General features: G+C 48.0%; 1 long non-coding RNA gene and 1 other non-coding gene across 3 annotated transcripts; both read left to right on the top strand.

Annotated features, from left to right (window-relative positions):
* Window positions 1-12354: 12354 nt before the first annotated feature.
* Window positions 12355-17257, top strand: LOC122214914. 2 transcript variants are annotated; one of them, XR_006200154.1, is made up of 5 exons: window positions 12355-12474; window positions 13109-13263; window positions 14789-14858; window positions 16687-16794; window positions 16882-17257. It is a non-coding gene; the product is annotated as an uncharacterized LOC122214914 (long non-coding RNA). The 2 variants fall into 2 exon arrangements; XR_006200155.1 differs by lacking the exon at window positions 12355-12474 and adding an exon at window positions 12542-12924.
* Window positions 15804-15937, top strand: LOC122216734. Its single transcript, XR_006201079.1, has one exon. It is a non-coding gene; the product is annotated as a small nucleolar RNA SNORA71 (small nucleolar RNA).
* Window positions 17258-24531: the final 7274 nt, after the last annotated feature.

Below are 24531 nucleotides of genomic sequence, written 5' to 3'. Positions count from 1 at the left end.
TATTTCTGAGAAAGTTTCTGTCACTGTGAGGACACTGTGGGATTGTTCAGGAGGTTGAGAGAACGTGCTGTGTTTGAAAAGGCAGCACTCTCAGTAGAAATACAAGGCTATCCACATGTGTAATTTAAAATGTTCTAAGAGCCACGTTAAGAACGTACCAAAAAGAGGTGAAACTAATTTTAATAGTGGATTTCATTTAACCCAGTATAACCAAAATATTATTTCAGCAGGTATTTTTAAATTTTAACGTATTTTTAAATGATTAATGATCACTGGGTGTTGTATGTAAGCGATGAATTCTGGGAACCCACTCCCAAAGCCAAGAGCACACTGTATACACTGTATGTTAGTTAACTTGACAATAAATTATATTTTAAAAAAATTATTGATGAGATATCTGCCATCTTTTTTTCTCTGTACAAAGTCTTTGGAATCCGGTGCGTGTTTAACACTAACAGCACATTTGGACGAGCTGCATTTCCAGTGCTCCATAAGCCACCGTGGCTGCTGGCTGCTGTGTTCATCAGCTTTTGGATCAGCCCTTTTGAGCCAGAGGAGCGAAGAAGCAAGCAGGAGGCTGAGAGCATGTCCCTTCTACAGTCCCCAGCACCCCCATGAATCTGGGACATTCTAGATGGGGCAGGGCCTCCCGCGTGGCTCAGGTTGGGGGCCTTATTGTCCTGAGCTGGAGATTAAGGCAAGGGTGCCCTAAGAAGATTGTGAAAGAGGAGAGCAATGATTCAATCCTAGATTACTCTCCTGCACCCTTTGCTCCCATGATGCCAGGGAAGGGATCTGGGGCAGTTTATTTGTGCACCGCCGGTGGCTGCAAGAGGCTAGGATTCTAAGAGGCGTGGCTGACGCTCATTAATCATTAGCGTAACAGGATGTTAAAATGGCTATTTCAGCAAGACACCAAGGTGGCATACAGAGATAGGATATAGGTAGGGATGAACCGCTGAACAACAACAAACTGCTGTTACGGTAAGCAAATTGTGGCCCAATGTTGGCAAGTTTTGAAGGTTCCATCTAATAAAATGGCAGCTGCCTTCCAGAGAAAGTATTGGACCAGATCTAGACCAGATCTAGACCAGATCTAGAATTTACTGCTTGTGACTCCAAATTCTCTCCTCCAAGTTGACGCTATTCGCAGTATACACAGCCATCAAAAAGAGGGAGAATTATGAATTCTATTTCTTAAGATAGTCCCACCCCCTGTCCCCAAGAGGGAGAACAAGAGGAGTGCCTGAGTACCAGGAGTTCCAGCAGAAACATCTGGGAGCTTGATATAGGTTACCTGAAGGTGGGGAGCACAGGTGAGCCCCGCCTACCCTACGCCTCAGGCTAAGGTGCAGCATCTTCTTCCGCAGGTGTAGAATCTGGGGTAGTGAGGCAGGTAGAATAGGGAAATGTCGGGTAACTTCCGGAGGAAGGACAAGGAACAGGGAACTGGCCTGGCACCTGTTGAATAACAGGATGCCCGTGGCCAGGATTAGCCACCCAGATGCTCAACTGCAGCATAAATCCCCAATTAACCTGCAACTGAAGAGAATGACCCGTCCACTGGGGGGCGCTAGAGGACTCCGCCTAGATCTTGACTGCTTACGAAGGTTCCCAAGAGAAAAATCAAGGCCAGCGCAAGGGATCAGGCTGGCGCATGCCTAATGGTATACAGGGGTCTTGGGACTATTTCCAGAACCCTACAGGAATATTCCACCTGTTGATTATAACTGCCTGTTAATCAGAATCCCACGTCTACGCAGCGCCACTCAAATTCTCTGGGCGTGCCTGCACAACCTCGTCTTCGAGCGTGTACTTTTGCTTTACAATAAAGCTTCTCATTTATGTTTTACTCTGATTCTGCCATGAATTCTTTCTTGCCGCAAAGTCAAGGACCTGGCACTGGCTGGTGGTTGAGGGCTCAGGACCCAAGAACTTCCCCAGTCTCCCGTGTCAGTAGGAATGTCCATCTGCTACCCAAGATGTCCCGCCCCAGAGAGAGCCCGCTAGGGTGAGGAGACCCCAAGGAGAGAGCCTGTTCATGTCCCTAGAGAATGAAGGGTGCAGGAGTGGGTTTCCCCCAAAGAAGCCCTGGAATAAAGAGGCCAAGAGAGAAAGACTTACATTAAATATGTGCCCAACCTGGAGACTAGTCTCCCCCACCTTAATCTTTATTCCATCTGTTCTGATCCTGGAGCTATTGGGGATAGGGAAGTGGGTGGAGTCCTCCTGGTGAAGAGAAACACATTTGGATAAGGGAGAAGTTTCCTGGCCCCTCCCAACAAATAGCAGCCCACCCTATGCTTGGCCCCAGCTGGTGAGAGAAATCTTACCCATAAGTTATCATTGAAAATGTGGTTCGTATATTGGACTGGGCTTTTAAAATACTTGAATAAAAACTATGTTCCCTATTTTTTGTGATTGTGATACTTATTACCAAAGAATGATCAGAAAAGCTATGAGGCCTGCCTTATAGTTTTCCAGGGTCAGGGAAAAGATACTTCCATTTAGAAAGTCTAAAGAGGGGCACTTGGGTGGCTCAGTCGGTTGGGCGTCCGACTTCAGCTCAGGTCATGATCTCACAGTCCGTGAGTTTGAGCTCTGCATCGGGCTCTGTGCTGACAGCTCAGAGCCTGGAGCCTGTTTCAGATTCTGTGTCTCCCTCTGTCTCTTCCCCTCCCCCACTCACGCTCTGTCTCTGTCTCTCTCAAAAGTAAATAAACATTAAAAAAAAAAATTTTTTTTAAGAAGAAAGTCTAAAGAGACAGGCAAAAAAAAAAAAAAAAAGTATGATTGCATACCAGGAGTCCTGCTTTCAACAAACTGGTCACATTAATAAAGGTATGGACTGTGGCTGGGAGGCCAACATTCCACCATGCTGGAGTTTGTGACCTCACAGTGGCTGAGAGATCCCTGTGGTCTAGAGCCCCTTCCTTGGGGAGGTGGAGCTGAAGCTTGTTGGGCAGATTGTTCCAAGGAGGTGGTGTCCAGGGTCCGGTGTGGAAGCCAAGAACCAGCCCTGTGAGAACTGCAGGAGTTCCAGGCCCTGTCCCCTTACTAAGAATGCCCACCATGCTGGAAACCTTACTGTACCTGGCCATTGTCCTCCTTTGCGTCTTACTGCTCCTCTGTTACTGTGTCTTTCGGGAGAAGTAGACTGGCTCCTGCAGGGTGGGACTGAGACCTGACAGAAGCCATAGCCAGTCTAGCCCCTCAGCGCCTCTCAAGCAGGACAAGCTCTTCCTAAGCTGCTCGTGGCCTGAATCTTGGCCTGTTCTGGGGTCTCCAATAGCCCCAGGCCCTCACCAGATGCTTCCCACCATGGTTGGTTTCCACTCACATCTCAGCCTCTCCTGTCTAGGTCGGCTAGCTGGGTCCCTCCCAGCCTCTCTCCTACTAGTTTTGCTTCTGGTTCATTTTTGTCCTGGGCTGAGGACCACCGGTTCTGGAGAGGGACTCAGCATGGGCTCCGCGAAGTTATAATTGGCTCAGGACTCTGCCATGGAGGCAGGCATGAGAAGATGTGGCCCTCTCCGCCTCCAGAGGTTGGCAAGGCTGGGCCCTGGAGAACTGGAGTCCTAGCTAAAGACTGATAAACTCAGCGATGACTTTAGACTTCCCTTCTATCCACGGTGGACAATCTTGACTAATAAAGCTGGATGTTCCGGGGCGCCTGGGTGGCGCAGTCGGTTAAGCGTCCGACTTCAGCCAGGTCACGATCTCGCGGTCCGTGAGTTCGAGCCCCGCGTCAGGCTCTGGGCTGATGGCTCGGAGCCTGGAGCCTGTTTCCGATTCTGTGTCTCCCTCTCTCTCTGCCCCTCCCCCGTTCATGCTCTGTCTCTCTCTGTCCCAAAAATAAATAAAAAACGTTGAAAAAAAAAATTAAAAAAAAAAAAGCTGGATGTTCCTAGCTAATTAACTCGGCTGAACAACATCTTGGAACCTTCCTTGCTAACTGAATCACTGAGATATTTGCGGGTCATTACTTAAACTTTCCTGGCTTGTTAACTTTCTTGCTTGAATACTTGGGCATTCTAGGGTAATATTTGACTTTGCCTCATTATCTTTCAGCATGGTAGCTGACCACATCCATTCCTCACTCTTAAAACCTTGGATTTTCCCGACCAAGAGCATCGGAGCTCCCCCCTCCCCCGATACCACCCCCGGGCTATTTCTCTGGGACTTCCAAGATAAAAACAGAAGAATGCTTCTATGATTCCACCATTATGTATGATATTGGCAAATGGATTGTGATATATATGGTATTTCTAGAATTCTAAGAAATTTTTTGTTATAAATGGATATTAGCGTTTATCAAGTGATGGTGATGATCACAATGTTGATCCTAAAATGTATTAAACCATCTTCCTCTAACTTAGCACCTATTTTTTTCATGTTTATTTGTTTTTGAAAGAGAGAGAGAGACACAAAGCAAGCAGGGAAGGGGCAGAGAGAGAGGGAGACACAGAATCCGAAGCAGGTGCCAGGCTCTGAACTGTCAGCACACAGCCCAACGCGGGGCTTGAACTCACGAACCTCAAGATCATGACCTGAGTTGAAGTCAGACGCTTGACTGACTGAGCCACCCAGGCACCCCACTCAACATCTACTTTTAAAAATTTTTTTTAAAAGTTTGTGGTTTTTTTTTTTTTAGTTTTTGAGACAGAGAGAGACAGAGCATGAGCAGGGGAGTGGCAGAGAGAGAGGGAGACACAGAATCTGAAGCAGCTGTCAGCCCAGAGCCCGACACAGGGCTCGAACTCACAGACAGTGCGATGGTGACCTGAGCTAAAGTCAGACACTTAACTGACTGAGCCACCCAGGCGCCCCGTCAACATCTATTTTTTAGGCACCTGGGTGGCTCAGTCAGTTGAACATCCATTTTTTAAAAAGCACTTATGGTACTAAGTTTCAATGTATTATTTGACCTACCTTTAAATTTTTTAATTGCAGTACAATATACACACCTTACGGGTTATCATCTTGACCATTTTACTTATTTATTGGGGGGCGGGGGAGTGGAAGGGGAGAGGAAGCAGAGCCCAGCGTGGAGCTTGATCCCACGACCCTGAGATCATGCATGACCTGAGATGAAATCAAGAGTCGGGTGCTCTGACTCAGCCCCCCAGGCGCCCCTCATCTTGACCGTTTTAAAATATTCAGTTCAGTACTGTCAGGGACATTCACACTGTTGTGCAACCGGTCTCCAGAATTTTTTATCTTGCATAACTGAAACCGTACCCTTTAACCAACGATTCCCCATTCCTCCCTTCCCCAGCCCCTGACAGCTACCATTCTCCCTCTGTCTCTGAATTTGACTACCCTAAGTGCTTCATCTAAGTGGAATCACGTAGTATTTGTCCTTTTGTGTCTGGTTTATTTCACTTAGCATGATGTACTCAAGGTTCTTCCATGCGGTGGCATAGGCCAGAATTTCTTTCTTTCTTTCTTTCTTTCTTTCTTTCTTTCTTTCTTTCTTTCTTTCTTTCTTTCTTCCTTCCTTTTTTTTAGTTTATTTATTTATTTTGAGAGATGGGGGTGGGGAGAGAGGGAGAGAGAGAGAATCCCAAGCAGGCTCTGTCTGCCCTGTCCATGCAGAGCCCGATACGGAGCTCCAACTCACGAACTGTGAGATCATGACCTGAGCCGAAATCATGGGTTAAACACTTAACCGACTGAGCCACCCAGCTGCCCCATATCTTATCTATTTTATTATTTTTTTATTTTTTTAACGTTTATTTATTTTTGAGAGAGAGACAGAGCGCAGGCAGGGGAGGGGCGGGGGGGGGGGGAGGACACAGAATCTGAAGCAGGCTCCATGCTCTGAGCTGTCAACACAGAGCCCGATGCGGGGCTCGAACTCACGAACCGTGAGATCATGACCTGAACTGAAGTCGGAGGCTTAACCGACTGAGCTACCCAGGCGCCCCAATGTCTTATCTATTTTCAAGTTTAAAACTAATAAAGTTTTAATAATAAAACTGAGGTTCAGAAAGATGAAGTGAATTGCTAATACAGCTAATATGCGGCAGGGAATAATTTTAACTGTGTCTGTTGTATTCGTTTCCTAGGGCTGCCATAACAAAGCACCACCAACTGTGTGGCTTACAATGGCAGAAATTTATTCTCTCATTCTTCCGGAAGCTAGAAGTCTGAAATCAATGGTCAGACGACATTCACAAGATAGGAGCACAGTTCCCGCCCTTCAGGGACATTGGGGCCAAGGCTAATTCCACCTGAAAGTTGCCAATATATTTTTAAAGATGTTTACGACTATTTTCATGAGCTGGACTTTAATTTACTTTCCTTCACTGACCTTGTCTAATTTGGGGGTTATGGTTGTTACACGAACTGAGAACAGCTCCTTCTTTTTCTATTATCTTGGAGACTGTGTAAGTGTAAGAGTTAAATTGTAGTGTAGGGCTAATGCTTAGCTTGAAAAATAACAGCTTTGTGTTGACATTGAAGGTTAAGAGATAACAGCCTTGCTTTACTCTTATAAATTACGCCTCATACTCTTGTAAATTAGGCTTCACCAATTAAGGAAGCAAAAGTTCAAAGAAAAGAGCATCAGAGGCAGGGTCAAGGAGATCCACTGGTTGCAACTTAGAGGCAGAAAGTCTAAAGTAAACACCTCATTAGGCAACTGTTTCTAACTCATCTGGAAATTGTTTCTTTGTTCTGTTCCCAGGTGATGATAAAACGATGTGATCGGTTATAAAAACTCTGTACCCCGGCTGTTCGAGGCCGCACTCTTATCAAGAGTGTTGGTCCCGATCGGTCGGCCTTGCCTCTCATTGTAATAAACTTTGTTGTGACTGTCACTGGTGCCCGTAGCATTCTGTTTCAGGAGTCGTGTGGATGCAACATAAGGCTGAAAAGCTGGGTATGATGGTATGATGTTTTCTTACGGGAAATAGTGTTAACTAATGATTCAATATTTTATTATTTAAAAATTTAAAAAAATTTTCAGTTTATTTTGAGACACAGAAAGGGAGAGAGACAGAGCGCGCGCGCGCACACACACACACACACACACACACACACACACACACACACGAGTCAGGGGTGGGGGCAGAGAGAGAGGGAAAGAGTGAACTCCACGTGGGCTCCTGGAACCTACGAACCCACCAGATCATGACCTGAGTAGAAACCAAGAGTCAGTCGCTCAACCAACTGAGCCACCCAGCTGCCCTGCCTGATTCAACATTTTTAAAGTGTTACAAGATAATTCAGGTTTTCTATTTTTCCTTAAGACAATTTTGCTATATATTTTTCAGGAATGTGTTCATTTTACCTAAGTTTTGAATTTTATATTTGTCTAATTTTTTACTCTCTGCTCTGACTGTACTATGACCCCTTTCTTTTTTTTTTTTTTCTTAAAGTCATGTTTTTATTGAGGCGAAATTCTTCTAGTAGAGAATTAACCATTGGAAGGTGAACAGTTCAGTGGCATTTAGTACATTCGCAGTGATGTGCAACCAGCATTTGTGAAAGCTGAAAGGAAAATAGGGTCACATGTGTCCAGGGGTTTTATTTTTATTTTATTTTATTTTATTTTTTGAAATTTATTGTCAAATTGGTTTCCATACAACACCCAGTGCTCATCCCAACAGGTGCCCTCCTCAATACCCATCACCTACCCTCCCCTCCCTCCCACCCCCCATCAACCCTCAGTTTGTTCTCAGTTTTTAAGAGTCTCTTATGCTTTGGCTCTCTCCCACTCTAGCCTCTTTTTTTTTTTTTTTCCTTCCCCTCCCCCATGGGTTTCTGTTAAGTTTCTCAGGATCCACATAAGAGTGAAAACATATGGTATCTGTCTTTCTCTGTATGGCTTATTTCACTTAGCATCACAACTCTCCAGTTCCATCCACGTTGCTACAAAGGGCCATATTTCATTCTTTCTCATTGCCACGTAGTACTCCATTGTGTATATAAACCACAATTTCTTTATCCATTCATCAGTTGATGGACATTTAGGATCTTTCCATAATTTGGCTATTGTGGAGAGTGCTGCTATAAACATAGGGGTACAAGTGCCCCTCTGCACCAGTACTCCTGTATCCCTTGGGTCAATTCCTAGCAGTGCTACTGCTGGGTCATAGGTTAGGTCTATTTTTAATTTTTTGAGGAACCTCCACACTGTTTTCCAGAGTGGCTGCACCAATTTGCATTCCCACCAACAGTGCAAGAGGGTTTCTGTTTCTCCACATCCTCTCCAGCATCTATAGTCTCCTGATCTGTTCATTTTGGCCACTCTGACTGGTGTGAGGTGATATCTGAGTGTGGTTTTAATTTGTATTTCCCTGATGAGGAGTGATGTTGAGCATCTTGTCATGTGCCTGTTGGCCATCCGGATGTCTTCTTTAGAAAAATGTCTATTCATGTTTTCTGCCCATTTCTTCACTGGATTATTTGTTTTTCGGGTGTGGAATTTGGTGAGCTCTTTATAGATTTTGGATACTAGCCCTGTGTCTGATATGTCATTTGCAAATATCTTTTCCCATTCCATTGGTTGCCTTTTAGTTTTGTTGGTTGTTTCCTTTGCTGTTCAGAAGCTTTTTATCTTCATGAGGTCCCAATAGTTCATTTTTGCTTTTAATTCCCTTGCCTTTGGGGATGTGTCAAGTAAGAAATTGCTACGGCTGAGGTCAGAGAGGTCTTTTCCTGCTTTCTCCTCTAAGGTTTTGATGGTTTCCTGTCTCACATTCAGGTCCTTTATCCATTTTGAGTTTATTTTTGTGAATGGTGTGAGAAAGTGGTCTAGTTTCAACCTTCTGCATGTTGCTGTCCAGTTCTCCCAGCACCATTTGTTAAAGAGACTGTCTTTTTTCCATTGGATGTTCTTTCCTGCTTTGTCAAAGATTAGTTGGCCATACGTTTGTGGGTCTAGTTCTGGGGTTTCTGTTCCATTCCGTTGGTCTATGTGTCTGTTTTTGTGCCAATACCATGCTGTCTTAATGATTACAGCTTTGTAGTAGAGGCTAAAGTCTGGGATTGTGATGCCTCCTGCTTTGGTCTTCTTCTTCAAAATTACTTTGGCTATTCGGGGCCTTTTGTGGTTCCATATGAATTTTAGGATTGCTTGTTCTAGCTTCGAGAAGAATGCTGGTGCAATTTTGATTGGGATTGCATTGAATGTGTAGATAGCTTTGGGTAGTATTGACATTTTGACAATATTTATTCTTCCAATCCATGAGCACGGAATGTTTTTCCATTTCTTTATATCTTCTTCAATTTCCTTCATAAGCTTTCTGTAGTTTTTAGCATACAGATCTTTTACATCTTTCGTTAGATTTATCCCTAGGTATTTTATGCTTCTTCAATCTCCTTCATAAGCTTTCTATAGTTTTTAGCATACAGATCTTTTACATCTTTCATTAGATTTATCCCTAGGTATTTTATGCTTCTTGGTGCAATTGTGAATGCGATCAGTTTCTTTATTTGTCTTTCTGTTGCTTCATTATTACTGTATAAGAATGCAACTGATTTCTGTACATTGATTTTGTATCCCACAACTTTGTTAAATTCATGTATCAGTTCTAGCAGACTTTTGGTGGAGTCTATCTGATTTTCCATGTATAATATCATGCTATGACCCCTTTCTCATTCCGAAAATTGTTTGCCTCTGCTGCTCTACGTATGGTTATGTTCATTTTCTGCCATTTTACTTTCTATTTTTGTAATTTCATTGATTTGCTCTATTTAGATCTTTCGAGTGTCCTTTTTTCTTATTATTTTTTTAACACCTCCAGTGCTATGAGCAGACAGATGGAATTCTTCTTGCATTTTAGAATTAAGTGGGTCCCTCTTTCATAGCAAGAATGAGGATTTCTCTTCTCCTGTGTCAACATTTAAAGCTCATCTGTTGGGGTACCTGGGTGGCTCAGTCAGCTAAGCATCTCACTCTGGGTTTCAGCTCAGGTCACGATCTCATGGTTCATGAGCTGAAGCCCTGCACCGGGCTCTGCGCTGACAGTGTGGAAACTGCTTAGGATTCTCTGTCCTCCCCCTCTCTGCCCCTCCCTTGCTCATGAGCACGTGCACGCTCTCTCTCTCTCTCAAAATAAATAAACATGAAAAAAATAAAAATAATTGGGGCTCCTGGGTGGTTCAGTCGGTTGAGCATCCAACTTCGGCTCAGGTCATGATCTCACGGTTTGTGAGTTCGAGCCCTGGATCGGGCTCTGTGCTGACACCTCAGAGCCTGGAGCCTGCTTCAGATTCTGTGTCCCCCTCTCTCCGCCCCACCCCTGCTTGTGCTCTGTCTCTCTCTGTCTTTCAAAATGAATAAACGTTAAAAAAATTTTTTTTAATAAATAAATAAATAAATATAATAAAAAATAAAGCTCATTTGTTACAGGCCATGCAATGAGATGTCAAGGTAAGACCCCATCCAGTTCCTAACTACTTCGCATACTATTCCTCTGCCCCTTCCCCAACTTCAGCTTCTGATACTTCTTCCTCCCTTTCCCTGAACTTCTTCCTGTTCTCCCTTTCTTCGTGAGCCCTTCAATACCCTACCAAAGCATATCACTTCCAAGAAGCCACCTTTTTGGAAATTAATAGAGGGATAACTCTATTCATGGTTCCACAGCTGCTTTTGGATCCGTACTTCCTCACATTCACCATGGCAAATCAAGGAAGAAAGTATGACCTACCCAGCTTGGGTCTCACATCCAGTTTTTTGTCAGAGGAGGGCAGGACACCATAAGTGACATTTACAACTCGATTGAATTCAACAGGAAGAGTGCCACAAGAAAACCAGGGAGAAAGAGTGACTAGGCCCAAACTCTGGATAGCCCAGCCACTTAATATCCAGATCCTCATGAAAATAGGCAATTTGTTGGTCCTAGTTTTTCCAAGAATACCTCTAAATGTAGGCATTGAAATGTAATGCTGTTGGCTGGTGATGGTCTGTATCACATGAGGAAAGCATTCATTTAATCCAAGTATGCCGAAATACACTTTTCTGATCAGGAATAGAAATTAAGTATTACCAAAAAAAGAGAAATTAAATATTACCAAACATACTTTTAAGCACCTATTAAATTGCTCTTAGATTGATTTCTGGGTTTGAATTTTGACTCTGATATCTTCTGTTTAGGAGAAGCAATTTGCCACGGGCCCTGTGGGCATGCTAACAAGGCAAGGCCTTTGACTCCTTTTTCCCCCAGGCCCTTTCTTAGAGCTGTGTTTTGCAGTGAGCAAACCTTGAAGGATGAGATAAAGTCTCCTCCCACACTAAAAGCAGGCTTACTTCTGTTTGCTCCAAGTGGCAAATCCCCTAAGCTCAGTGTTCCTCCTCTTTTGTAACACTGTAACGCATTGTGTGTCCAGGCAGCCATCATGGGCCCTGCACCACTCCATGGGACCTCTGAGGCATGGGAACCAACAACATCAAGAAACTTAAAGCCCTCTCTGCTTTGCCACAGTAATAAGGTCCTCAGACTGCCTCAGGAATTTTCTGTCCTCTGCCAGCACCTACGAAACAACGGGCTAACTGGTTAGCTCACAAGTAGGGTTCATTCTCAGATCATGCACACTTCTTAACACGTTAACTGCGTGATCTTGTATACATGAATTAAACTTTCTGAGCTTTTGTTTCCTCATCGGCAAAATTAATAATAGTAGGGTTTATCTTACATGATTGACGTGATTAAACGAATCAAAATGCCTGGAATATTGGGTGCATTCAACACTTAGTCATTATTAGTTGATATTATGGTTGTAGCTGTCATCTGTAGCGTTGATGGGATGGGGCATTGCAGTGACAGCATGCTATGAAAAACACTGTTACACCATTTCCTCGGGCAGGCCCTTGCTGTCGGCCCTGGCTAAGTAGGTCCCCACTATTATACCACCATGCCCACTTCCTTTGTAGCACTTGTCATGATTTTAAATTATTGCATTTGCTGATTCATTATCTCCACAAGAATATAACAGCAACAAAATATATCAGAACCCTGTCTTCTGCAATACATTTCCAATGCTTAGCCCAGTCCCTAACATGAAGTAGCTGCTCAGTATATTTTTTCTGTGCGGATGGGAGTCTAGATGAACATCTAGATGGATGAATGGATGAGTGCGTAGGTGGATGGATGGATAAGAAAGTTGGTGCCCTCTATTTTCTCTTAGGGGTAAATGGATGGATGGATGGATGGATGGATGGATGGATGGATGGATGGTTGGATGCGGCGATGGGAAAGTGAAGGGTTGGATACTTGGCGGGTCAGATATTGACCTCCTCTCCACCAGGGGGCGATAAGAGGCAGCGCGCGCGCGTTCAGCCCGGGAGATGCCTCTCTAGGGCGCAGCTCGCCGTCGAGCTGCATTTCCGCCGGCGCGGGCCGGGTGTAGCAGTTTCCTGCGGCAGTGGCTGCTGTCCCAAATAGTCCTGAACGATTAGGAGGCGTGCTGCACCCTCTCGCGCCGTCCCCTCTGACCCTGCCGGCGACAGGCCCGGCTCCCCGGGTGAGTCGCTGCGGGGCCGCGATGCACAGGAAACCCCCCGCGGCCTCCCAAGGCCGGTGCATCATCCACCGCCCCCCCCCCCCCGACAGGAGGAGAAACTGAGGCCCGGGGGGACGGGGAGAGCCGGCGGAGGTCAGCGCCGATTTCAGGCCCCGCTCCTGGGTCCGGGCCCAGCCCCTCCGCCGGCTGCGGACCTCTCGGGATGCGTGTCCCCGAGAATGGGACTCCGGGTCTGATCCCCCGCGCGCGGGGAAGACTCGTGTCCCGCCAACTACCAGAAGCGGGTCCGGCGACGCGCGGGCCGAGTGCCGCCACCAGTGGTGCGGAGCCCCGTGTGGCCCCGGGCCTGAAAAGCTCCCGGGGCCGCGTGATTTTCACGCACACACCCACCTCCGGCTCTGGGCCTCGAATCCCCCAAAGCGCTTCATCGGTTGCCCACGAAGTGACCATGTGAGCGTTAACCCGTTTTCTCGTCAACAAACAGCCTTTGAGAGAAAGCGTTAAAACCCCCGTTGTGCAGAGCGGTTGTGTGAGTTTTCAATTGGGGGACTCGCGGGGCCCCAGAGTGGCAGAGGCCGATTCCGGTGTCTTTGTTTTGCACTAAAGCCCCTTCCCCGTGCTGTCTCCTGCGTAGGCGTTGCGGGCTCCGGGGCTCTGTTGGAAGCAGATGGAAACTCTCCGTTGGACGGCTTTGGGGGCTGTGCGTCAGGCAGCGCCCCCTTCTTTGCTGCAGGACCCTGAGCCGCAGCGCCGGATGTGCCCCCGCGGTGTCCAGGGGGTGAGGCCTGGGTAAGTGCTGCTGCTCAGGAGATCCTTGAGCAGGGACTCGTTGCCTTCCTGCCACACCACCGTGGGGGGTTTGGGTGGGGGGGGGAGCGTCCTGGAGCTCCTGCGGGTTCTGAGAAAGCCCCCAGGAGGCCTGGTGTGGTGGATGGGGGTGTGTCTGGGGGCCAGAGAGGTCTGGGTTCAGATCCTGCCTCAGCCTGTGGCGAGCGCATCACGTTGGCTAGGTTAGGTCCTTCTGAGCTCCGCTGTGTTTTTTTTTTTTTTTTTTTTTTTTTTTTTTTAAATTTTTTTTTTCAACGTTTATTTATTTTTGGGACAGAGAGAGACAGAGCATGAACGGGGGAGGGACAGAGAGAGAGGGAGACACAGAATCGGAAACAGGCTCCAGGCTCTGAGCCATCAGCCCAGAGCCTGACGCGGGGCTCGAACTCACGGACCGTGAGATCGTGACCTGGCTGAAGTCGGACGCTTAACCGACTGCGCCACCCAGGCGCCCCTGAGCTCCGCTGTGTTTTAAGTGGGGAAAGTGCCAGAGCTCTGGGAGGACAGAAGTCTTGTCTGTGTTCTTTGTCTTTGAGCCCACGGTTGGTGGCACGTAGTAGATCGCCCGTCTGTATCTGTGGGGGACTAAACAATGTAGGCAGTTTTTGCCGCTAGTTGGTCTTCACGTGCCCCCTCTTGATGACGGGAGATGACGTGTTTTCATGAGATGGTGATGGCGCTCAGGGTCCTGGGCTTGGCTGGGCAGCTCTCCTCTGCCTGGGAACATAGGCTACTGACATGGGCTGCCTGTGTCCAGGTCAGCAGTGATAGTGCAGGGAAGGGAATTGCTAAAACCGTTTCCCCATCTTGGGAACGTCCACTCCTGTCCCTTCCAAACCTGGGGCTTTCCTGCACTTCCTCTTTCCTACCCACTTTTAGATGTCTCCTGTCACCTGGTGCCAATGTCGGGCTCACTGGTATTTCAGGCAGAGGATTCAGGGAAAGAGTTGTCCTGTGTTTGGAGGGTCCACGTCCACACCTTCCAGGAGCTTTCCCACATCCCTTTCTCTCTGTAGACACCTTGGGTCCCCGGGGCCCTCGGGGCAGTTGTGTGTACATTAGGGTCACTGTTGGAGCTTTCACTTCTGCCCCTGCTGTTGGGAACCAGGCTGTATGTGTCACTTGAGTTCTCCTCGAGGCCCAGCATGGTTGCTGTCAGACAGCCACGGCACTCCCATAAATCCGGCATTGGCGTCCTTTCCAGCCTCTCACTGGTTAATTATGCATTAATCGGCATTGGCCACCCTGTCATAGACCAAGCACTGTCTCCCCCTAGGACAGTAGGGTTAACTACTATCTTCTCTATGAGGAAATAGCATGTCTGTTTAGGAAATAATAACAGCCGATCTTTGTCAAATGCTTACTTTACTATCTGCTAACTACTGTGCTGAGACCTTTCCTGATGCTTGCCCTGCCCTGCCCTGCCCTGCCCTGGTGTGAGCAGGGACATGTTGGGGGCCCATTCTTGGGTTCTTGTCTATTGCAGATGAGCCCACTGTGTGGAGAGACATCATGGGAGTTCTATCAGGAACATTCTAGACCCCAGTGTCCTTGAGGTAAGATCTCTGGTTTGTTCTCTGGAGTGTTGGTTCCTTGCATCTGGTACAATCATGTGGGGGTTCCTAGGGGCTTCCTAAGAAGGTATAGGGGAGCTGAGAAGTGAGACGGTAATGTCCATGAGTCCTCAGATCTGTTCCCCACCTCAGCCCCAGGTAACCTAGATCACATCTGGTCCCTGACATGTCTTCAATGGCTGCTGTAGAGGAAAGGCCTCCAGAGTCTCACTGGGTGATGAGAGCTCTCTGGGGTATCTGCCTTCCCTCCCTGGAGTGACGGCAGAAGCATGTTTTTAATGGGAAACGAGTGGACCCACGCATCAGACACTCCCGTCCCCTGGGTTTGAATCCCCTTCTGCTGCTCTCTAAGTCAGTGATCTATTCAGAACCTTATTTTCTCCATTTAAAACAACAAACTTATGATACTGGTGACTTCTGTGCTGCTTAAAACCACAGGATCCCTATCATTTCCAACCCTAATATTTTCCCAGTGTTTGTGTCCAAAGTGACTTTTCTTTGATTCCACTTGGCAGGGAGGTTCTATGGGTTTCTTTTGCAAGAAAGAGTGGCCACTCACGGGGTCCTGTGCTTGGGTGGTTTTCCCAGATTCCACCTATTCCACAGGCCAGTAGCACCTGCTCCCCTTCCTAGGTCCCTCTCCCCTCTCCCCTCTCCCCTCTCCCCTCTCCCCTCTCCCCTCTCCCCTCTCCCCTCTCCCCTCTCCCCTCTCCCCTCTCCCCTCTCCCCTCTCCCCTCTCCCCTCTCCCCTCTCCCCTCTCCCCTCTCCCCTCTCCCCTCTCCCCTCTCCCCTCTCCCCTCTCCCTCTCCCCTCTCCCCTCTCCCCTCTCCCCTCTCCCCTCTCCCCTCTCCCCTCTCCCCTCTCCCCTCTCCCCTCTCCCCTCTCCCCTCTCCCCTCTCCCCTCTCTCCCCTCTCCCCTTGCATGCACCTGCATTCAGAAGCGATCACGGGCTGTCTGTGCTCTGGTCATTGATAATGCAGGGAGAGGAATTGTTGAAAGCAGTTTCCCGTGTTTGGAGGGTCTACACCCATCCCTTTCAAATGCTGGCGCTTTCGCACACTCCTCCTTCTCCCCAGTTAGTGCTGTGTGGTCTCAGGCATCGAGGGCTGCTGTGTGAGAGTCAATGACGGGAGACTTGAGCTTGGCCTTTCTCAGCTTGGCCTCCTGTTACGGGAAAACGGGCTATGTCGGTGTCGAGGTTTCGAAACTTTCTGGGGTTTAAGGAGCCAGGATGAATTCTGCATGATGACGTTACGCGATGCTGGGTGGTTTCTACTGATTGCCGTAACGTTTTCAAAGGGAAGTCTCTTTTTGGATATGGTGGCCCTGTGCATGCCTTGGATGGGGTGGAACGTGATGGGAAGTAGAAAGGTATTGGGTGGTGCGGGGAGCAACACGAGAAGGAGTTTGACGCAGGGATGAGCACAAGCACTTGGGAGACAGATGTGCAGGGATGTAATAGACCGTGGAGAGAGGCTGCGGTGGTGGCCTTCACTCCCAGCATGGGGGATGGGGGCTCAGTGGGAGGAGCCTCTGAGCTTGAGCCCTCCAGCCACCTCTCCACCAATTACTATATCTGCTCTTGCCCTGCAAAGGCCCAATTGTCAAGAGATCGTTTTATTTTGACCCTTCTCTGGGAACATTGCGATTCATTTTTGAGCTGTGTTTGGTGTGAAACAAAACTGGCAGCTCGTCCCTGATGAATGGGGGCATTCTCACTGATAGCGGCTTGAAGACAGTCGAGAGATAACATTGGAAACCAAACGCATGTTGTGACCCTCTGCTCTGCGACGTCCTCTTCACCCTAGGGATGCTGCCTCGGATCTAGAGATTGTTGGAAGAATCCTTAAGGAGATGGAGCATTGGTCCTCTCAGGATGACCTGGGTCCCGGCTGCCCTGGAGGGACCTCTTCATGGTGAGTTAATGCCAAGGGGCTAAGTTGGCCTGTGTTGGTGATACAGAAGTTCCAAGCACTTGGTCTCATTGGACTTTTCTGCTTTAGATTATTTCGGAGTTGATCATGGACACTGGCGGAGTGAAGAATGATGTCGCCACGTGAACCATGGCCAGACCTTCTTATCCTGTTGCCTCAGCACAGCCTGGAGGGACTTTTCTCTCTGCGTGAGCGGGCCAGAGGGAAAGTCCTGGGACCCTGGAGACTTGAGGTCCAGAGCTAGAGACTTCAGCTGGCTCTGCCGCTCCCCCAGCAGGTGTCACACAGCACCTGGGACCAGGAAGACTGGTTCCCTTCCACCTGAGCCAGGTGTCCAGCAGGCTCCACGTCCCCCTGCCTATTCCTCCTGTAACTTTTTACAACCAAGAGTTTTCTGCACTGTGCATCCTTGTCCCCTCACCCACCCAATAAATCTTGAAACTGCCCTCCTCGTTTTGTTTTGCTTCTCTTTTAAAACCCATACCTCCAGGGGCGCCTGGGTGGCTCCGTCGGTTGAGCATCCGGCTTCGGCTCAGGTCATGATATCGTGGTTCTTGAGTTCGAGCCCTGCGTCGGGCTCTGTGCTGACAGCTCAGAGCCTGGAGCCTGCTTCAGATTCTGTGTCTCCCTCTGTCTCTGCCCCTCCCCTGCTCGTACTCTATCTCTCTACCTCTCAAAAATAAACATTAAAAATTTTTTAAAAATGATAAATTCATACCTCCATGTGCCAACAAGGTAGGTATACAGAAAGTGGGTCACAAGCAGATCTTCCATTTTTTACTCACTGGAATGTTCCATTTAATGCACTCCTAAGGCTCAACTTAGGGGGTAGGAGTTGGGATGTAGGAATTGAAGTAGGGGTTGAACAACCCCAAGTGCTTTTGGGGGGGGCTCAGGTTTGGGAGAAAAGGGAAGTGTTAGAGTCATTGGCTGAAGGACGTCTGGGCCAGGGCTTTGGAAAAGAGGATGACAGTGGAGTGGACATAGAGACAGAGGAGGCAGGAGTGCTCTGAGCTCTGGGGAGGAGGGTTCCCCGGGGGAATTTCAGGGGATGGTTCTAAGCAGGGGTGGGCATGGCATGGACGAGGAACACCGTCCCTTGGAGAACTCTGGGGCTGGGGTAGGCAAAGGCCAGGTGTCGGGATTTCTGTTACTGTTCCCACAAAGTAGGTTTGGCCTTTGAGAGTTCTGTCCGGTGAAGTAATGGCAGTGGTGTGCTAAGCACGCCTGCGCTTCACCACCTGTGGGTAGGTCCACACAGAGGAGCTCTCCCAAAGGTAGCGAGGGAGGGGCTGATTGTCCATTCCTTCCGTGGAAATTGAAATCACTGATGGGGGCTGAGGTCAAACCCAGGTGGTCGGGCCTACCTTTGTGAGTTCAAGGCCTTGATGGCCTCAGTCAACAGGAGGCATTCTTGGGGGCTAAAGGATCTACTCTCCCCACCAGTTCGGGCAGAGATCCTTATTTCTGCCTCGCCCCTCTCCTCAATTCCTACCCAAGGGCCTGTCATCACCCATTATTTCTCTTGAAGAGCCCCCTCCTTCCTACTCCCCTTCTTTCTGGGCCAGTGTCCTCCAACCGTTCCCCTGGCCATCTAGTGAAAAATGAATGCATTTTCCCCAGCTTGGCCAAAGTTCCTTCCTTTTCAGGGACGCCTAACTGTTGGTTGTGGCCTTGATCTCTGTAGACGTCTTTCCGTAATACTGACTGGCCCTTCGTTGCCAAGTAGTTTCCTGTCAGATTCGGTAGCAGATTCCTGTCCGCTTTCAGTAGCAGACCCTTCTTTATTCTGTTTGTTTTCTTAACTCCCTACACCCCCACCCCCATCCCCTGCCCTGCACCTCTGTCCTATGGCCTGGGGGATCTCTGCTGCCATTGTAGGAGGGGGCAGTGACAGAGTGGGAAGGAGGGAAGAGGTGACGTCGCCTTGGTTGCTGAAATGGTCAAGGGAGAGGAGTCTTGGGACTCTTAGAGGCGTGATCACTGACTGGCTTGGCCCAGGTCACCAAAATTTCCTCCCCAGTAAGCCCCACGGGTCAGGCTGTGGAAGGCCCACTCATCCTTTGCACCCTAGTACCACGATGGCATGTGGGGTCAGGGAGCTAGCATGCTGGAAGCAAGTACTGCCGCGTCGGGCACAGGATACGCTCAGAGCACAGCTCTTCTCGAAAAATAACTCGTTTACTTTCAAACTGTAAATGACCCTCACCCCCGGCCCAGCCTCTTCTGTCTGCCCTCCCCCGCCCTCTGCAACCCTTGCCCCACCTGACCCTCAGCCCTAGCGGAGACTGCCCATCCTCCAGGGTACATGAGGGACCCTCCTCACTGCCCATGGCATGCCTGTCCACCCTCCCGTCACACGCCACACCGCACCAGCACCGCAGGCCCCAGCCATGCGACTACTGAAGGTTCCCGAACGTGCTCCCCTTTTCCCGGCCTGCCTGCTTGGGATGCACCCCCCGTTTCAGATGCTGGCCTGACTCAGCTTGCGTCACTTCCTTCAGGAAGCCTTCCTTGGCTAAACCTCCAGCCAGCGTGGATTGTCTGCCCCGCCTTTCATTCATACCAAGTGTCCATTGTGGGAGGCACGATTCTCAGAACTGGGCTGCAAGAGAAGGCAAAAGAGCAACCCCCTGCCTTCATGGTCCTTTCATTTCAGAGGACTGAGACAGACCATAAACAACGTCCTAAACTTTGCTGGAGAAGGGCTGAGCGAAAGAATAATAAAGCAGGGAAACGAACAGGAAGTCTGGGGCAAGAGGAAGAGCAGCATTTGAAACTGAGTGGACGGGGAAGGCCTCACCCGGGAGGTGTCATTTGAGTCTAGGGAGGGCCTCTCACCTCTGGGTGTTCATAGCAGCCTGGCTGCCTCCCTCACAGCATGGATGGGGTGGCAGGAAACTTTCCTCTGGGGTACCAGGCCCAGGAACCAGCCAATGAGGCCACTGCAGGGCTGTACCTGATTATGAGTGGCTGCAATGGAGGCTGTGCCTGTCTTGAGGGCAGGCTCTACACCTGCCAACTCTGGCCCTGTCGCCCTCCCACCCACAGCTCAGTGGATTAGGGAAGCACCCGACAGGCAGTGCTAACCCGTGACCTTGGTTTAGTACTAAGAACAGGTTTTCCTCTGGGGAGATGTGATGAGTATGTGAAGAGCCAGAGTAATCGGTTGCAGAAACAGGAAGAGACAGGAATTGAGTCCCTTTAACCACAGAATCCAAAGGTGCAGAGCACTAAGCTCCCGTTGCGAGGGAGGGAGCCATTTCTAGAACGCTTATGGGGAAAAACAATACTCCAATCTCCAAACCACGTTAATGTTCCAGAAGGCCTGGCGTTCAGCTGTCCCTGAATTTTTGCAAGGCATGGCCAAGTGACCAAAACTCCTGTCTTCCTATTTTTCTTACCAGAGACCTTACATTGACCACCACTGTGCCTTTGCCAGGGGAGCCAGACGAGTCTGCACCTAACAGCCTCAAGGGTGTTACTTACCAGTACAGTGACTGACACACACAAACAGCTCAATCAGCATTCAAGGATGTGGAATGAGGCCAATCGTGGTCTTGACCGTGTGCACCAGAAAGGGCTCATGGAGACCCCTCTGTCCCCGTGATTACAAACACCGTGTCACCAGGATACCTAACTACACCCGCATCAGGAAGCAGCCTGATGAAATCATTTAGAGCCTGTTGAATTAGCGCGTTGTCCCTCAATCGCCGTGGGGGCCTGGAGCCTGTTATTCTGCCTCCTTGGGCCTCAGTTTCTGGCTCTGTGATTTGACCCTGTGCACCTACCCCCAATAGTTAGGGTCAAATAAGACGATGCATGTCGAATGCATAGCACAGTACCTGCCTCATAGTGCACGCTCGATAAATATCAGCTATTTTTATTTGATGAGCACGTCTTGCATGTTGCTAGTTAGCATGAAGAACAAATATGTCATTATGACAGACTCATCTGTCAACGTGACACCATAAATACTTTCCTCTTTGCTCATTTGCAGATATCCCTGTAGGACTTGGTGGTAATCACCACCACCACTGATTGAAATTTGATTGTATGCCACGCGCTGTACTAAGTAAGCCCGTCTATATAATTATCTCATTTCATCTTCGCAACAACCCAGTGAGGTAGATTTAATTATCTTCCATTTTATAAGGGAGGAAACCAAGACTCAGAGAAACGGAGGGACCTGTCTTACTTCTGGTGAGTGGCTCAGCTCGTTTCGCATTTCCTGGCATAGTAAGTAGTGAAAAATGTTGCAGGCCGATTTCATAAATAGCATGCGCATCTGAGGTTGTCAGATGCTTGTTTGGACTGGAAAACTGGAAATTAGGGTACTTTACTATTCTGTCCATCTGCTTCACGTTGCCTGTTTTCCAGCTTTCCTAAAATACTCCCCATCTAATTCAGCAATCTTTAGTCTTGAACTTGTGAACCTGACATGGAGAGAGACAATAGGCATATTTCAGCCAACACCAAAATATCAACTGTCTCCTTCTTTACTGTTGCGTCTTGAAACAGAGTCATCCTAGGTCTCCCGAGCTTAAGGAAACCTTCACCGAGTGTTACCAAAGTGGCCCAAGAACCAGGATTAGGGTCAGGAAGAGCCATGATCCCATCAGAAAATAGGTGCTTGGTCACAGAGGCCCTGATGAAGCAGCTGGTGGGAGTTATATAGCTGAATCAAGCCAGGAGAACAGAAGCTGGAAGAATCAAGGTTCACTTGTCCATTCAAAAAATACTTGTCAGGCTGCTGTGCTGAGAGTAGGGACACGGTGAGGAATAAGAAATTTCTTCCCTCAAGAGGATCACATACATAAGATAGTAAGTTCTATTGCTTCACACCTCAGGTATCTATGGCCAGTCACCGTGTGCTGAGTCTCGCTGTAAGCTGGGCATACAGCTCTGATCTAAAGCAGAGGAGGGGCCTCCTGGAGCTTATAGTCTAGAACAGCACTATCCAATAGAAACGTAGTGCATCCTATATAAGTAATTTAAAATTTTCCTAGTGGCCACTTAAATAAAAAGAAGATGAAATACATTTTAGTAATATATTTTATTTAACCCACTACATTAGAAAATACTGTCATTGGAGGGGCACCTGGGTGGCTCAGTCGGTTAAGCGTCTGACTTCAGCTCAGGTCATGAGCTCATGGTTAGTGAGTTCGAGCCCCACATCGGTGTCTGTGCTGATGGTGCAGAGCCTGCTTGAGATTCTCTCTCTCTCTCTCTCTCTCTCTCTCTCTCCCTCTCCCTCTACCCTCCCCACTCGCTCTCAACATAAACTTAAAAAAAAGAAAATATTGTCATTTCAATATATAACCAGTATAAAAAACTACTAATGAGATATTTTACACTTTTTCCACAAACTGCCTTTGAAATCTACATATTTTTTTTCAATATATGAAGTTTATTGTCAAATTGGTTTCCATACAACACCCATTGCTCATCCCAAAAGGTGCCCTCCTCAATACCCATCACCCACCCTCCCCTCCCTCCCACCCCCCAAAAATCTGCATATTTTATGCTTGTGGCACATCTTGGTTTAGGTGAAGTGCCTTTTGAATGTTTAGTAGTGGCCAGCGGCTACGTTATTGGACAGCGTAGGTCTAGGTGATGAGGGGCTCAAGGCTAATTCCATGTAAGAAGAGTGTTCTGAGGATGCCTCCTTTACAGGAAGGCGGCTGCATCTTGTTGACTCTTAAAGAAGCTTCTGTAGCCTGGGTCCCCCCTTCTCTGGCGGGGAGAGGTCAGAGAAGGTTTCCTGGAGGAAGTAGAATTGACTGGGCAAAGGAGGGGTGGTCCGTGTATACAAGCAATGTGGGGGATGTGGGGGCTCAGAGATGGCCGGTGTGGACGGCGGGCAGCACTGAGGCCTGGGGCAGCAGCCTGCTGTGAGTGTGAAAGTACGGGGTTTGTGCCACACACACGTAGTTCAACCCAGCCAGGGGACTCGGGTGACAAGCTTCACCCTCTCTGGGCCTCCGTTACCTCCCTTGAAAGGATGTGGTCAAGATGTACGAGAACACTTGATATAGCAGATGCCCTGATTCATTATTAAATTGTTGACCTCCGTTAATATTTATTATAGGTTCTTCTGCGCGTATGGAGAAGATGGCCAAGTTTTGCTTTTGTTTCCTTGTCTCGGGAACTTTGGGGTTGAAGGCTCCACAGCAGTTTTTAGAGAAGGACACACCCCTCCCCTTATTTTTCCCCTGACTTTATTTTTGCCAGAAGTTGGATGACACACGTAACAGATTTGAGTTTTAAAAATAAATCTTTTGGGTGTGCCTGGGTGGCTCAGTCGGTTAAACGTCCGACTTCGGCTCAGGTCAAGATCTCGCAGTCCGTGAGTTCGAGCCCCGCGTCAGGCTCTGGGCTGATGGCTCAGAGCCTGGAGCCTGTTTCCGATTCTGTGTCTCCCTCTCTCTCTGCCCCTCCCCCGTTCATGCTCTGTCTCTCTCTGTCCCAAAAATAAATAAACGTTGAAAAAAAAAATAAAAAAAAAATCTTTTGGGGGCACCTGAGTGGCTCAGTTGGTTAAGTATCCGACTCTTGGTTTCGGGCCAGGTCATGATCTCAAGGTTCGTGAGTTCGAGCCCTGCATCGGGCTCTGTGCTAGCTGTGTGGGGCCTGCTTGGGATTCTCTCTCTCTCTCTCTCTCTCTCTCTCTCTCTGTCTCTCACTCTCTCTCTCTCTGCCCCTCCCCTGCCTGTGCTCTCCCTCTCTCTGTCAAAATAAATACATAAACTTAAAAGAATTTTTAAATACAAAATGAATCTTTTCTTCCGGAATAATCTTAGATTTACAAAAAAGTTAAAAACCTGGTACAGAGAGTTCCCTTATGCCCTTCCCCCAGCTTCCCCCATAGGCACCTTATGCAGCCACAGTATATTTGTTAAAATTAAGAAATTAATGTTGGCACACTACCATTAACTGAACTCCAGACTGTTTTTGGATTTCACCAGCTTTGCCTCTAATGTGCATTTTCTGTGCCGGGATCTGAGCTAGAGCACCACATTACCTGTGGTCATCATGGTAATCATGGGTCATCGTCTCCTCTAATCTGAAACAGATTCTCCATCTTTCCTTGTTTGCCCTGACTTTGACGGCTTTGAAGAGTGTTAGCATTTTGTAGAATGGCTCTCAGTTTGGGTTTTTCTGATGTTTTCTCATGACTAGAATTTCGGGGAAGAATATCACAGAGGTGAAGTTCCCCTCTGAACATGTATCAGGGGTATATGATATCTACATGACATCACCAGCAATATTAACCCTGATCACTTGGTTAAGGGGTGACTGCCAGACTTCACTGTAAAGTTACCGTTATTCCCTTTCCAAAGATTCTGGTCTTTGGAATACAGGCTTGATTGTAATACGTAGTTTAGAGAACATGTTTAGAAATCTTTGCCCAACAGTGAGAGAGCATATATTTTTCTCAAGCACATTTGGAGCATTTACAAATATTGACCATGTTTTATGCTGCAGAGCAAGTCTCACATACCAGTGCATTGGAATCATATAGACTACAATATGTGACTACGACATAAAGACATAAAACAAACTTGAGAGAATACTTAGACTTGAATGAAATGAAAATCCTAATCCTACATATCAAAAGTTGTGGAATGCAGCTAAAACCGTACATGAGAAGTATAACCTTGAATGCTTTTGTTGGGAAGTTCCTACCAGTAAGAGAGCGTGTGACCCATCATATGG

The sequence above is a fragment of the Panthera leo genome, chromosome A3 (genome assembly GCF_018350215.1).
Source record: "Panthera leo isolate Ple1 chromosome A3, P.leo_Ple1_pat1.1, whole genome shotgun sequence".
In the NCBI taxonomy this organism is placed as follows: domain Eukaryota; kingdom Metazoa; phylum Chordata; class Mammalia; order Carnivora; family Felidae; genus Panthera; species Panthera leo.
The sequence above is the reverse complement of the archived record's forward strand: the minus strand, read 5'-3'. Positions and strand labels throughout refer to the sequence as shown.